Here is a 17,269-nt window from a genome sequence, read left to right on the forward strand (position 1 = left end):
TTACCGTGTGTACTGGTGTTAATGTGTACACTGGTGTTACTGTGTGCACTGGTGTTACTGTGTACTCACCTATTTGTACTCACCTATTTGTGTTTGCGGGGGTTGAGCTTTGAGCTCTTTGGTCCCGCCTCTCAACTGTCAATCAACTGGTGTACAGATTCCTGAGCCTACTGGGCTCTATCATATCTACATTTAAAACTGTGTATGGAGTCAGCCTCCACCACATCACTGCCTAATGCATTCCATCCGTTAACTACTCTGACACTAAAAAAGTTCCTTCTAACGTCTCTGTGGCTCATGTGAGTACTCAGTTTCCACCTGTGTCCCCTTGTTCGCGTCCCACCAGTGTTGAATAGTTTATCCTTGTTTACCCGGTCGATTCCTCTGAGGATTTTGTAGGTTGTGATCATGTCTCCCCTTACTCTTCTGTCTTCCAGTGTCGTAAGGTGCATTTCCCGCAGCCTTTCCTCGTAACTCATGCCTCTTAGTTCTGGGACTAGTCTAGTGGCATACCTTTGGACTTTTCCCAGCTTCGTCTTGTGCTTGACAAGGTACGGGCTCCATGCTGGGGCCGCATACTCCAGGATTGGTCTTACATGTGTGGTGTACATATGTGTGTACTGGTGTTATTGGTACTTACTGGTACTACTGGTATTGGTACTTACTGGTGTTACTGGTACTTACATATGTGTGTACTGGTGTTATTGTGTGCACTGGTGTTACTGTGTGCACTGGTGTTACTGTGGGTACTGGTGTTACTGTGTGTACTGATGTTACTGTGCACACTGGTGTTACTGTGTACACTGGTGTTACTGTGTGTACTGATGTTACTGTGCACACTGGTGTTACTGTGTACACTGGTGTTACTGTGTGTACTGGTGTTACTATGCACACTGGTGTTACTGTGTGTACTGGTGTTACTGTGTGCACTGGTGTTACTGTGTACACTGGTGTTACTGTGTACACTGGTGTTACTATGTACACTGGTGTTACTGTGTGCACCAGTAATACTGTGTACACTGGTGTTACAGTGTACACTGGTGTTACTGTGTGTACTGGTGTTACTGTGTACACTGGTGTTACTATGTACACTGGTGTTACTGTGTGTACTGGTGTTACTGTGTACACTGGTGTTACTGTGTGTACTGGTGTAACTGTGGGTACTGGTGTTACTGTGTATACTGGTGGTACTGTGTACACTGGTGTTACTGTGTACACTGGTGTTACTGTGTGTACTGGTGTTACTGTGTACACTGGTGGTACTGTGTACACTGGTGTTACTATGTACACAGGTGTTACTTTGTGTATTGGTGTTACTGTGTACACTGGTGTTACTGTGTGTACTGGTGTAACTGTGGGTACTGGTGTTACTGTGTATACTGGTGGTACTGTGTACACTGGTGTTACTGTGTACACTGGTGTTACTGTGTGTACTGGTGTTACTGTGTACACTGGTGGTACTGTGTACACTGGTGTTACTATGTACACAGGTGTTACTTTGTGTATTGGTGTTACTGTGTACACTGGTGTTACTGTGTGCACTAGTGTTACTGTGTGTACTGGTGTTACTGTGTGCACTGGTGTTACTGTGGGTACTGGTGTTACTGTGTGCACTGGTGTTACTGTGTGTACTGGTGTTACTGTGTGTACCAGTGTTACTGTGTGTACTGGTGTTCCTGTGTGCACTGGTGTTACTGTGTGCACTGGTGTTACTGTGCGCACTGGGGTTACTGTGTGTACTGGTGATACTGTGTGTACTGGTGTTACTGTGTGCACTGGTGTTACTGTGTGCACTGGTGTTACTGTGTGCACTGGGGTTACTGTGTGTACTGGTGTTACTGTGTGCACTGGTGTTACTGTGTGCACTGGGGTTACTGTGTGTACTGGTGTTACTGTGTGCACTGGTGTTACTGTGTGCACTGGTGTTACTGTGTGCACTGGGGTTACTGTGTGTACTGGTGTTACTGTGTGCACTGGTGTTACTGTGGGTACTGGTGTTACTGTGTATACTGGTGTTACTGTGTGCACTGGTGTTACTGTGTACACTGGTGTTACTGTGTGTACTGGTGTTACTGTGTGTACTGGTGTTACTGTGTAAACTGGTGTTACTGTGTGTACTAGTGTTACTGTGTACACTGGTGTTACTGTGTGTACTGGTGTTACTGTGTACACTGGTGTTACTGTGTGCACTGGTGTTACTGTGTGTACTGGTGTTACTGTGTGTACTGGTGTTACTGTGTACACTGGTGTTACTGTGTGTACTGGTGTTACTGTGTACACTGGTGTTACTGTGTGAACTGGTGTTACTGTGTACACTGGTGTTACTGTGTGCACTGGGGTTACTGTGTGTACTGGTGTTACTGTGTGCACTGGTGTTACTGTGTGCACTGGTGTTACTGTGTGCACTGGGGTTACTGTGTGTACTGGTGTTACTGTGTGCACTGGTGTTACTGTGGGTACTGGTGTTACTGTGTATACTGGTGTTACTGTGTGCACTGGTGTTACTGTGTACACTGGTGTTACTGTGTGTACTGGTGTTACTATGTGTACTGGTGTTACTGTGTACACTGGTGTTACTGTGTGTACTAGTGTTACTGTGTACACTGGTGTTACTGTGTGTACTGGTGTTACTGTGTACACTGGTGTTACTGTGTGCACTGGTGTTACTGTGTGTACTGGTGTTACTGTGTGCACTGGTGTTACCGTGAGTACTGGTGTTACTGTGTACACTGGTGTTACTGTGTGCACTGGTGTTACTGTGTGTACTGTTGTTATTGTGTGCACTGGTGTTACTGTGTGCACTGGTGTTACTGTGGGTACTGGTGTTACTGTGGGTACTCGTGTTACTGTGTGCACTGGTGTTACTGTGTGTACTGGTGTTAATGTGTGTACTGGTGTTACTGTGTGTACTGATGTTACTGTATACACTGGTGTTACTGTGTACACTGGTGTTACTGTGTGTGTACTGGTGTTACTATGCACATTGGTGTTACTGTGTGTACTGGTGTTACTGTGTGCACTGGTGTTACTGTGTACACTGGTGTTACTGTGTACACTGGCGTTACTGGTGTTACTATGTACACTGGTGTTACTGTGTGCACTGGTAATACTGTGTACACTGGTGTTACAGTGTACACTGGTGTTACTGTGTGTACTGGTGTTACTGTGTGCACTGGTGTTACTGTGTACACTGGTGTTACTGTGTACACTGGCGTTACTGGTGTTACTATGTACACTGGTGTTACTGTGTGCACTGGTAATACTGTGTACACTGGTGTTACAGTGTACACTGGTGTTACTGTGTGTACTGGTGTTACTGTGTGTACTGGTGTTACTCTGTGTACCGGTGTTACTATGTACACTGTTGTTACTGTGTGTACTGGTGTTACTGGTGTTACTATGTACTCTGATGTTACTGTGTGTACTGGTGTTACTGTGTACACTGGTGTTACTGTGTGTACTGGTGTTACTATGTACACTGGTGTTACTATGTACACTGGTGTTACTGTGTGTACTGGTGTTACTGTGTACACTGGTGTTACTTTGTACACTGGTGTTACTGTGTGTACTGGTGTTACTGTGGGTACTGGTGTTAATGTGTACACTGGTATTACTGTGTACATTGGTGTTACTGTGTACACTGGTGTTACTCTGTACACTGTTGTTACTGTGTGTACTGGTGTTACTATGTACACTGGTGTTACTGTGTGTACTGGTGTTACTGTGTATACTGGTGTTACTATGTACACTGGTGTTACTGTGTGTACTGGTGTTACTGTGTACACTGGTGTTACTGTGTGCACTGGTGTTACTGTGTGTACTGGTGTTACTGTGTGCACTGGTGTTACTGTGGGTACTGTTGTTACTGTGTGCACTGGTGTTACTGTGTGTACTGGTGTTACTGTGTGTACTAGTTTTACTGTGTGTACTGGTGTTCCTGTGTGCACTGGTGTTACTGTGTGCACTGGTGTTACTGTGTGCACTGGGGTTACTGTGTGTACTGGTGATACTGTGTGTACTGGTGTTACTGTGTGCACTGGTGTTACTGTGTGTACTGGTGTTACTGTGTGCACTGGTGTTACTGTGTGCACTGGTGTTACTGTGTACACTGGGGTTACTGTGTGTACTGGTGTTACTGAGTGTACTGGTGTTACTGTGTGCACTGGTATTACTGTGTGCACTGGTGTTACTGTGTGCACTGGGGTTACTGTGTGTACTGGTGTTACTGTGTGCACTGGTGTTACTGTGGGTACTGGTGTTACTGTGTGCACTGGTGTTACTGTGTGCACTGGTGTTACTGTGTGCACTGGGGTTACTGTGTGTACTGGTGTTACTGTGTGCACTGGTGTTACTGTGTATACTGGTGTTACTGTGTGCACTGGTGTTACTGTGTGCACTGGTGTTACTGTGTGCACTGGTGTTACTGTGTGCACTGGTGTTACTGTGTACACTGGTGTTACTGTGTGTACTAGTGTTACTGTGTACACTGGTGTTACTGTGTGTACTGGTGTTACTGTGTACACTGGTGTTACTGTGTGCACTGGTGTTACTGTGTGTACTGGTGTTACTGTGTGCACTGGTGTTACCGTGAGTACTGGTGTTACTGTGTACACTGGTGTTACTGTGTGCACTGGTGTTACTGTGTGTACTGTTGTTATTGTGTGCACTGGTGTTACTGTGTGCACTGGTGTTACTGTGGGTACTGGTGTTACTGTGGGTACTCGTGTTACTGTGTGCACTGGTGTTACTGTGTGTACTGGTGTTAATGTGTGTACTGGTGTTACTGTGTGTACTGATGTTACTGTATACACTGGTGTTACTGTGTACACTGGTGTTACTGTGTGTGTACTGGTGTTACTATGCACATTGGTGTTACTGTGTGTACTGGTGTTACTGTGTGCACTGGTGTTACTGTGTACACTGGTGTTACTGTGTACACTGGCGTTACTGGTGTTACTATGTACACTGGTGTTACTGTGTGCACTGGTAATACTGTGTACACTGGTGTTACAGTGTACACTGGTGTTACTGTGTGTACTGGTGTTACTGTGTGCACTGGTGTTACTGTGTACACTGGTGTTACTGTGTACACTGGCGTTACTGGTGTTACTATGTACACTGGTGTTACTGTGTGCACTGGTAATACTGTGTACACTGGTGTTACAGTGTACACTGGTGTTACTGTGTATACTGGTGTTACTGTGTACACTGGTGTTACTGTGTGTACTGGTGTTACTGTGTGTACTGGTGTTACTCTGTGTACCGGTGTTACTATGTACACTGTTGTTACTGTGTGTACTGGTGTTACTGGTGTTACTATGTACTCTGATGTTACTGTGTGTACTGGTGTTACTGTGTACACTGGTGTTACTGTGTGTACTGGTGTTACTATGTACACTGGTGTTACTATGTACACTGGTGTTACTGTGTGTACTGGTGTTACTGTGTACACTGGTGTTACTTTGTACACTGGTGTTACTGTGTGTACTGGTGTTACTGTGGGTACTGGTGTTAAAGTGTACACTGGTATTACTGTGTACATTGGTGTTACTGTGTACACTGGTGTTACTCTGTACACTGTTGTTACTGTGTGTACTGGTGTTACTATGTACACTGGTGTTACTGTGTGTACTGGTGTTACTGTGTACACTGGTGTTACTGTGTGCACTGGTGTTACTGTGTGTACTGGTGTTACTCTGTACACTGTTGTTACTGTGTATACTGGTGTTACTATGTACACTGGTGTTACTGTGTGTACTGGTGTTACTGTGTACACTGGTGTTACTCTGTACACTGTTGTTACTGTGTATACTGGTGTTACTATGTACACTGGTGTTACTGTGTGTACTGGTGTTACTGTGTACACTGGTGTTACTGTGTGCACTGGTGTTACTGTGTGTACTGGTGTTACTGTGTGCACTGGTGTTACTGTGGGTACTGTTGTTACTGTGTGCACTGGTGTTACTGTGTGTACTGGTGTTACTGTGTGTACTAGTGTTACTGTGTGTACTGGTGTTCCTGTGTGCACTGGTGTTACTGTGTGCACTGGTGTTACTGTGTGCACTGGGGTTACTGTGTGTACTGGTGATACTGTGTGTACTGGTGTTACTGTGTGCACTGGTGTTACTGTGTGTACTGGTGTTACTGTGTGCACTGGTGTTACTGTGTGCACTGGTGTTACTGTGTACACTGGGGTTACTGTGTGTACTGGTGTTACTGAGTGTACTGGTGTTACTGTGTGCACTGGTATTACTCTGTGCACTGGTGTTACTGTGTGCACTGGGGTTACTGTGTGTACTGGTGTTACTGTGTGCACTGGTGTTACTGTGGGTACTGGTGTTACTGTGTGCACTGGTGTTACTGTGTGCACTGGTGTTACTGTGTGCACTGGGGTTACTGTGTGTACTGTTGTTACTGTGTGCACTGGTGTTACTGTGTATACTGGTGTTACTGTGTGCACTGGTGTTACTGTGTGCACTGGTGTTACTGTGTGCACTGGTGTTACTGTGTGCACTGGGGTTACTGTGTGTACTGGTGTTACTGTGTGCACTGGTGTTACTGTGGGTACTGGTGTTACTGTGTACACTGGTGTTACTGTGTGCACTGGTGTTACTGTGTACACTGGTGTTACTGTGTGTACTGGTGTTACTGTGTACACTGGTGTTACTGTGTGTACTGGTGTTACTGTGTACACTGGTGTTACTGTGTGTACTGGTGTTACTGTGTGCACCAGTAATACTGTGTACACTGGTGTTACAGTGTACACTGGTGTTACTGTGTGTACTGGTGTTACTGTGTACACTGGTGTTACTGTGTGTACTGGTGTTACTGTGTGTACTGGTGTTACTCTGTGTACCGGTGTTACTATGTACACTGGTGTTACTGTGTGTACTGGTGTAAGTGTGTACACTGGTGTTACTGTGTGTACTGGTGTTACTGTGTGTACTGGTGTTACTGTGTGTACTGGTGTTACTGTTTGTACTGGTGTTACTGTGTACACTGGTGTTACTATGTACACTGGTGTTACTGTGTGTACTGGTGTTACTGTGGGTACTGGTGTTACTGTGTATACTGGTGGTACTGTGTACACTGGTGTTACTGTGTACACTGGTGTTACTGTGTGTACTGGTGTTACTGTGTACACTGGTGGTACTGTGTACACTGGTGTTACTATGTACATAGATGTTACTGTGTGTACTGGTGTTACTGTGTACACTGGTGTTACTGTGTGCACTAGTGTTACTGTGTGTACTGGTGTTACTGTGTGCACTGGTGTTACTGTGGGTACTGGTGTTACTGTGTGCACTGGTGTTACTGTGTGTACTGGTGTTACTGTGTGTACTAGTGTTACTGTGTGTACTGGTGTTCCTGTGTGCACTGGTGTTTGTGTGCACTGGTGTTACTGTGTGCACTGGGGTTACTGTGTGTACTGGTGATACTGTGTGTACTGGTGTTACTGTGTGCACTGGTGTAACTGTGTGCACTGGTGTTACTGTGTGCACTGGGGTTACTGTGTGTACTGGTGTTACTGTGTGCACTGGTGTTACTGTGTGCACTGGGGTTACTGTGTGTACTGGTGTTACTGTGTGCACTGGTGTTACTGTGTGCACTGGTGTTACTGTATGCACTGGGGTTACTGTGTGTACTGGTGTTACTGTGTGCACTGGTGTTACTGTGGATACTGGTGTTACTGTGTATACTGGTGTTAGTGTGTGCACTGGTGTTACTGTGTACACTGGTGTTACTGTGTGTACTGGTGTTACTGTGTGTACTGGTGTTACTGTGTACACTGGTGTTACTGTGTGTACTAGTGTTACTGTGTACACTGGTGTTACTGTGTGTACTGGTGTTACTGTGTACACTGGTGTTACTGTGGGCACTGGTGTTACTGTGTGTACTGGTGTTACTGTGTGCACTGGTGTTACTGTGTGCACTGGTGTTACTGTGTACACTGGGGTTACTGTGTGTACTGGTGTTACTGAGTGCACTGGTGTTACTGTGTGCACTGGGGTTACTGTGTGTACTGGTGTTACTGTGTGCACTGGTATTACTGTGTGCACTGGTGTTACTCTGTGCACTGGGGTTACTGTGTGTACTGGTGTTACTGTGTGCACTGGTGTTACTGTGGGTACTGGTGTTACTGTGTACACTGGTGTTACTGTGTGCACTGGTGTTACTGTGTGCACTGGGGTTACTGTGTGTACTGGTGTTACTGTGTGCACTGGTGTTACTGTGTATACTGGTGTTACTGTGTGCACTGGTGTTACTGTGTGCACTGGTGTTACTGTGTGCACTGGTGTTACTGTGTGCACTGGGGTTACTGTGTGTACTGGTGTTACTGTGTGCACTGGTGTTACTGTGGGTACTGGTGTTACTGTGTACACTGGTGTTACTGTGTGCACTGGTGTTACTGTGTACACTGGTGTTACTGTGTGTACTGGTGTTACTGTGTACACTGGTGTTACTGTGTGTACTGGTGTTACTGTGTACACTGGTGTTACTGTGTGTACTGGTGTTACTGTGTACACTGGTGTTACTGTGTGCACTGGTGTTACTGTGTGTACTGGTGTTACTGTGTGCACTGGTGTTACCGTGTGTACTGGTGTTAATGTGTACACTGGTGTTACTGTGTGCACTGGTGTTACTGTGTGTACTGGTGTTATTGTGTGCACTGGTGTTACTGTGTGCACTGGTGTTACTGTGGGTACTGGTGTTACTGTGTGCACTGGTGTTACTGTGTGTACTGGTGTTAATGTGTGTACTGGTGTTACTGTGTGTACTGATGTTACTGTGCACACTGGTGTTACTGTGTACACTGGTGTTACTGTGTGTACTGGTGTTACTATGCACACTGGTGTTACTGTGTGTACTGGTGTTACTGTGTGCACTGGTGATACTGTGTACACTGGTGTTACTGTGTACACTGGTGTTACTATGTACACTGGCGTTATGTGTGCACCAGTAATACTGTGTACACTGGTGTTACAGTGTACACTGGTGTTACTGTGTGTACTGGTGTTACTGTGTACACTGGTGTTACTGTGTGTACTGGTGTTACTGTGTGTAGTGGTGTTACTCTGTGTACCGGTGTTACTATGTGCACTGGTGTTACTGTGTGTACTGGTGTAAGTGTGTACACTGGTGTTACTGTGTGTACTGGTGTTACTGTGTGTACTGGTGTTACTGTGTGTACTGGTGTTACTGTTTGTACTGGTGTTACTGTGTACACTGGTGTTACTATGTACACTGGTGTTACTGTGTGTACTGGTGTTACTGTGGGTACTGGTGTTACTGTGTATACTGGTGGTACTGTGTACACTGGTGTTACTGTGTACACTGGTGTTACTGTGTGTACTGGTGTTACTGTGTACACTGGTGGTACTGTGTACACTGGTGTTACTATGTACATAGATGTTACTGTGTGTACTGGTGTTACTGTGTACACTGGTGTTACTGTGTGCACTAGTGTTACTGTGTGTACTGGTGTTACTGTGTGCACTGGTGTTAATGTGGGTACTGGTGTTACTGTGTGCACTGGTGTTACTGTGTGTACTGGTGTTACTGTGTGTACTAGTGTTACTGTGTGTACTGGTGTTCCTGTGTGCACTGGTGTTTGTGTGCACTGGTGTTACTGTGTGCACTGGGGTTACTGTGTGTACTGGTGATACTGTGTGTACTGGTGTTACTGTGTGCACTGGTGTAACTGTGTGCACTGGTGTTACTGTGTGCACTGGGGTTACTGTGTGTACTGGTGTTACTGTGTGCACTGGTGTTACTGTGTGCACTGGGGTTACTGTGTGTACTGGTGTTACTGTGTGCACTGGTGTTACTGTGGGTACTGGTGTTACTGTGTACACTGGTGTTACTGTGTGCACTGGTGTTACTGTGTACACTGGTGTTACTGTGTGTACTGGTGTTACTGTGTACACTGGTGTTACTGTGTGTACTGGTGTTACTGTGTACACTGGTGTTACTGTGTGTACTGGTGTTACTGTGTGCACCAGTAATACTGTGTACACTGGTGTTACAGTGTACACTGGTGTTACTGTGTGTACTGGTGTTACTGTGTACACTGGTGTTACTGTGTGTACTGGTGTTACTGTGTGTACTGGTGTTACTCTGTGTACCGGTGTTACTATGTACACTGGTGTTACTGTGTGTACTGGTGTAAGTGTGTACACTGGTGTTACTGTGTGTACTGGTGTTACTGTGTACTGGTGTTACTGTGTGTACTGGTGTTACTGTTTGTACTGGTGTTACTGTGTACACTGGTGTTACTATGTACACTGGTGTTACTGTGTGTACTGGTGTTACTGTGGGTACTGGTGTTACTGTGTATACTGGTGGTACTGTGTACACTGGTGTTACTGTGTACACTGGTGTTACTGTGTGTACTGGTGTTACTGTGTACACTGGTGGTACTGTGTACACTGGTGTTACTATGTACATAGATGTTACTGTGTGTACTGGTGTTACTGTGTACACTGGTGTTACTGTGTGCACTAGTGTTACTGTGTGTACTGGTGTTACTGTGTGCACTGGTGTTACTGTGGGTACTGGTGTTACTGTGTGCACTGGTGTTACTGTGTGTACTGGTGTTACTGTGTGTACTAGTGTTACTGTGTGTACTGGTGTTCCTGTGTGCACTGGTGTTTGTGTGCACTGGTGTTACTGTGTGCACTGGGGTTACTGTGTGTACTGGTGATACTGTGTGTACTGGTGTTACTGTGTGCACTGGTGTAACTGTGTGCACTGGTGTTACTGTGTGCACTGGGGTTACTGTGTGTACTGGTGTTACTGTGTGCACTGGTGTTACTGTGTGCACTGGGGTTACTGTGTGTACTGGTGTTACTGTGTGCACTGGTGTTACTGTGTGCACTGGTGTTACTGTATGCACTGGGGTTACTGTGTGTACTGGTGTTACTGTGTGCACTGGTGTTACTGTGGATACTGGTGTTACTGTGTATACTGGTGTTAGTGTGTGCACTGGTGTTACTGTGTACACTGGTGTTACTGTGTGTACTGGTGTTACTGTGTGTACTGGTGTTACTGTGTACACTGGTGTTACTGTGTGTACTAGTGTTACTGTGTACACTGGTGTTACTGTGTGTACTGGTGTTACTGTGTACACTGGTGTTACTGTGGGCACTGGTGTTACTGTGTGTACTGGTGTTACTGTGTGCACTGGTGTTACTGTGTGCACTGGTGTTACTGTGTACACTGGGGTTACTGTGTGTACTGGTGTTACTGAGTGCACTGGTGTTACTGTGTGCACTGGGGTTACTGTGTGTACTGGTGTTACTGTGTGCACTGGTATTACTGTGTGCACTGGTGTTACTCTGTGCACTGGGGTTACTGTGTGTACTGGTGTTACTGTGTGCACTGGTGTTACTGTGGGTACTGGTGTTACTGTGTACACTGGTGTTACTGTGTGCACTGGTGTTACTGTGTGCACTGGGGTTACTGTGTGTACTGGTGTTACTGTGTGCACTGGTGTTACTGTGTATACTGGTGTTACTGTGTGCACTGGTGTTACTGTGTGCACTGGTGTTACTGTGTGCACTGGTGTTACTGTGTGCACTGGGGTTACTGTGTGTACTGGTGTTACTGTGTGCACTGGTGTTACTGTGGGTACTGGTGTTACTGTGTACACTGGTGTTACTGTGTGCACTGGTGTTACTGTGTACACTGGTGTTACTGTGTGTACTGGTGTTACTGTGTACACTGGTGTTACTGTGTGTACTGGTGTTACTGTGTACACTGGTGTTACTGTGTGTACTGGTGTTACTGTGTACACTGGTGTTACTGTGTGCACTGGTGTTACTGTGTGTACTGGTGTTACTGTGTGCACTGGTGTTACCGTGTGTACTGGTGTTAATGTGTACACTGGTGTTACTGTGTGCACTGGTGTTACTGTGTGTACTGGTGTTATTGTGTGCACTGGTGTTACTGTGTGCACTGGTGTTACTGTGGGTACTGGTGTTACTGTGTGCACTGGTGTTACTGTGTGTACTGGTGTTAATGTGTGTACTGGTGTTACTGTGTGTACTGATGTTACTGTGCACACTGGTGTTACTGTGTACACTGGTGTTACTGTGTGTACTGGTGTTACTATGCACACTGGTGTTACTGTGTGTACTGGTGTTACTGTGTGCACTGGTGATACTGTGTACACTGGTGTTACTGTGTACACTGGTGTTACTATGTACACTGGCGTTATGTGTGCACCAGTAATACTGTGTACACTGGTGTTACAGTGTACACTGGTGTTACTGTGTGTACTGGTGTTACTGTGTACACTGGTGTTACTGTGTGTACTGGTGTTACTGTGTGTAGTGGTGTTACTCTGTGTACCGGTGTTACTATGTGCACTGGTGTTACTGTGTGTACTGGTGTAAGTGTGTACACTGGTGTTACTGTGTGTACTGGTGTTACTGTGTGTACTGGTGTTACTGTGTGTACTGGTGTTACTGTTTGTACTGGTGTTACTGTGTACACTGGTGTTACTATGTACACTGGTGTTACTGTGTGTACTGGTGTTACTGTGGGTACTGGTGTTACTGTGTATACTGGTGGTACTGTGTACACTGGTGTTACTGTGTACACTGGTGTTACTGTGTGTACTGGTGTTACTGTGTACACTGGTGGTACTGTGTACACTGGTGTTACTATGTACATAGATGTTACTGTGTGTACTGGTGTTACTGTGTACACTGGTGTTACTGTGTGCACTAGTGTTACTGTGTGTACTGGTGTTACTGTGTGCACTGGTGTTAATGTGGGTACTGGTGTTACTGTGTGCACTGGTGTTACTGTGTGTACTGGTGTTACTGTGTGTACTAGTGTTACTGTGTGTACTGGTGTTCCTGTGTGCACTGGTGTTTGTGTGCACTGGTGTTACTGTGTGCACTGGGGTTACTGTGTGTACTGGTGATACTGTGTGTACTGGTGTTACTGTGTGCACTGGTGTAACTGTGTGCACTGGTGTTACTGTGTGCACTGGGGTTACTGTGTGTACTGGTGTTACTGTGTGCACTGGTGTTACTGTGTGCACTGGGGTTACTGTGTGTACTGGTGTTACTGTGTGCACTGGTGTTACTGTGTGCACTGGTGTTACTGTGTGCACTGGGGTTACTGTGTGTACTGGTGTTACTGTGTGCACTGGTGTTACTGTGGGTACTGGTGTTACTGTGTATACTGGTGTTACTGTGTGCACTGGTGTTACTGTGTACACTGGTGTTACTGTGTGTACTGGTGTTACGGTGTGTACTGGTGTTACTGTGTACACTGGTGTTACTGTGTGTACTAGTGTTACTGTGTACACTGGTGTTACTGTGTGTACTGGTGTTACTGTGTACACTGGTGTTACTGTGGGCACTGGTGTTACTGTGTGTACTGGTGTTACTGTATGCACTGGTGTTACCGTGAGTACTGGTGTTACTGTGTACACTGGTGTTACTGTGTGCACTGGTGTTACTGTGTACTGTTGTTATTGTGTGCACTGGTGTTACTGTGTGCACTGGTGTTACTGTGGGTACTGGTGTTACTGTGGGTACTGGTGTTACTGTGTGCACTGGTGTTACTGTGGGTACTGGTGTTACTGTGGGTACTGGTGTTACTGTGTGCACTGGTGTTACTGTGTGTACTGGTGTTAATGTGTGTACTGGTGTTACTGTGTGTACTGATGTTACTGTGTACACTGGTGTTACTGTGTACACTGGTGTTACTGTGTGTACTGGTGTTACTATGCACACTGGTGTTACTGTGTGTACTGGTGACTACTGTGTGCACTGGTGTTACTGTGTACACTGGTGTTACTGTGTACACTGGCGTTACTGGTGTTACTATGTACACTGGTGTTACTGTGTGCACTGGTAATACTGTGTACACTGGTGTTACAGTGTACACTGGTGTTACTGTGTGTACTGGTGTTACTGTGTACACTGGTGTTACTGTGTGTACTGGTGTTACTGTGTGTACTGGTGTTACTCTGTGTACCGGTGTTACTATGTACACTGTTGTTACTGTTGGTACTGGTGTTACTGGTGTTACTATGTACTCTGATGTTACTGTGTGTACTGGTGTTACTGTGTACACTGGTGTTACTGTTTGTACTGGTGTTACTATGTACACTGGTGTTACTATGTACACTGGTGTTACTGAGTGTACTGGTGTTACTGTGTACACTGGTGTTACTTTGTACACTGGTGTTACTGTGTGTACTGGTGTTACTGTGGGTACTGGTGTTAAAGTGTACACTGGTGTTACAGTGTCCACTGGTGTTACTGTGTACACTGGTGTTACTGTGTGTACTGGTGTTACTGTGTGTACTGGTGTTACTGTGTACACTGGTGTTACTGTGTACATTGGTGTTACTGTGTACACTGGTGTCACTCTGTACACTGTTGTTACTGTGTGTACTGGTGTTACTATGTACACTGGTGTTACTGTGTGTACTGGTGTTACTGTGTATACTGGTGTTACTATGTACACTGGTGTTACTGTGTGTACTGGTGTTACTGTGTACACTGGTGTTACTGTGTGCACTGGTGTTACTGTGTGTACTGGTGTTACTGTGTGCACTGGTGTTACTGTGGGTACTGGTGTTACTGTGTGCGCTGGTGTTACTGTGTGTACTGGTGTTACTGTGTGTACTAGTGTTACTGTGTGCACTGGTGTTACTGTGTGTACTGGTGTTACTGTGTGCACTGGTGTTACTGTGGGTACTGGTGTTACTGTGTGCACTGGTGTTACTGTGTGTACTGGTGTTACTGTGTGTACTAGTGTTACTGTGTGTACTGGTGTTCCTGTGTGCACTGGTGTTACTGTGTACACTGGTGTTACTGTGTGCACTGGGGTTACTGTGTGTACTGGTGATACTGTGTGTACTGGTGTTACTGTGTGCACTGGTGTTACTGTGTGCACTGGTGTTACTGTGTGCACTGGGGTTACTGTGTGTACTGGTGTTACCGTGTGCACTGGTGTTACTGTGTGCACTGGGGTTACTGTGTGTACTGGTGTTACTGTGTGCACTGGTGTTACTGTGTGCACTGGTGTTACTGTGTGCACTGGGGTTACTGTGTGTACTGGTGTTACTGTGTGCACTGGTGTTACTGTGGGTACTGGTGTTACTGTGTACACTGGTGTTACTGTGTGTACTGGTGTTACTGTGTGCACTGGGGTTACTGTGTGTACTGGTGTTACTGTGTGCACTGGTGTTACTGTGTGCACTGGGGTTACTGTGTGTACTGGTGTTACTGTGTGCACTGGTGTTACTGTGTGCACTGGTGTTACTGTGTGCACTGGTGTTACTGTGTGCACTGGGGTTACTGTGTGTACTGGTGTTACTGTGTGCACTGGTGTTACTGTGGGTACTGGTGTTACTGTGTACACTGGTGTTACTGTGTGCACTGGTGTTACTGTGTACACTGGTGTTACTGTGTGTACTGGTGTTACTGTGTACACTTGTGTTACTGTGTGTACTGGTGTTACTGTGTGCACTGGTGTTACTGTGAGCACTGGTGTTACTGTGGGCACTGGTGTTACTGTGTGCACTGGGGTTACTGTGTGTACTGGTGTTACTGTGTGCACTGGTGTTACTGTGGGTACTGGTGTTACTGTGTACACTGGTGTTACTGTGTGCACTGGTGTTACTGTGTACACTGGTGTTACTGTGTGTACTGGTGTTACTGTGTACACTGGTGTTACTGTGTGTACTGGTGTTACTGTGTACACTGGTGTTACTGTGTGTACTGGTGTTACTGTGTGCACTGGTGTTACTGTGGGTACTGGTGTTACTGTGTACACTGGTGTTACTGTGTGCACTGGTGTTACTGTGTGCACTGGGGTTACTGTGTGTACTGGTGTTACTGTGTGCACTGGTGTTACTGTGGGTACTGGTGTTACTGTGTACACTGGTGTTACTGTGTGCACTGGTCTTACTGTGTGCACTGGGGTTACTGTGTGTACTGGTGTTACTGTGTGCACTGGTGTTACTGTGTGCACTGGGGTTACTGTGTGCACTGGGGTTACTGTGTGTACTGGTGTTACTGTGTGCACTGGTGTTACTGTGTGCACTGGGGTTACTGTGTGTACTGGTGTTACTGTGTGTACTGGTGTTACTGTGTGCACTGGTGTTACTGTGTGCACTGGTGTTACTGTGTGCACTGGGGTTACTGTGTGTACTGGTGTTACCGTGTGCACTGGTGTTACTGTGGGTACTGGTGTTACTGTGTACACTGGTGTTACTGTGTGCACTGGTGTTACTGTGTACACTGGTGTTACTGTGTGTACTGGTGTTACTGTGTACACTGGTGTTACTGTGTGTACTGGTGTTACTGTGTACACTGGTGTTACTGTGTGTACTGGTGTTACTGTGTACACTGGTGTTACTGTGTGCACTGGTGTTACTGTGTGTACTGGTATTACTGTGTGCACTGGTGTTACCGTGTGTACTGGTGTTAATGTGTACACTGGTGTTACTGTGTGCACTGGTGTTACTGTGTACTCACCTATTTGTACTCACCTATTTGTGCTTGCGGGGGTTGAGCTTTGAGCTCTTTGGTCCCGACTCTCAACTGTCAATCAACTGGTGTACAGATTCCTGAGCCTACTGGGCTCTATCATATCTACATTTAAAACTGTGTATGGAGTCAGCCTCCACCACATCACTGCCTAATGCATTCCATCCGTTAACTACTCTGACACTAAAAAAGTTCCTTCTAACGTCTCTGTGGCTCATGTGAGTACTCAGTTTCCACCTGTGTCCCCTTGTTCGCGTCCCACCAGTGTTGAATAGTTTATCCTTGTTTACCCGGTCGATTCCTCTGAGGATTTTGTAGGTTGTGATCATGTCTCCCCTTACTCTTCTGTCTTCCAGTGTCGTAAGGTGCATTTCCCGCAGCCTTTCCTCGTAACTCATGCCTCTTAGTTCTGGGACTAGTCTAGAGGCATACCTTTGGACTTTTTCCAGCTTCGTCTTGTGCTTGACAAGGTACGGGCTCCATGCTGGGGCCGCATACTCCAGGATTGGTCTTACATATGTGGTGTACATATGTGTGTACTGGTGTTATTGGTACTTACTGGTACTACTGGTATTGGTACTTACTGGTGTTACTGGTACTTACATATGTGTGTACTGGTGTTATTGTGTGCACTGGTGTTACTGTGTGCACTGGTGTTACTGTGGGTACTGGTGTTACTGTGTGTACTGATGTTACTGTGCACACTGGTGTTACTGTGTACACTGGTGTTACTGTGTGTACTGATG

This window comes from Procambarus clarkii, chromosome 37 (assembly GCF_040958095.1).
Source record: "Procambarus clarkii isolate CNS0578487 chromosome 37, FALCON_Pclarkii_2.0, whole genome shotgun sequence".
NCBI lineage: Eukaryota > Metazoa > Arthropoda > Malacostraca > Decapoda > Cambaridae > Procambarus > Procambarus clarkii.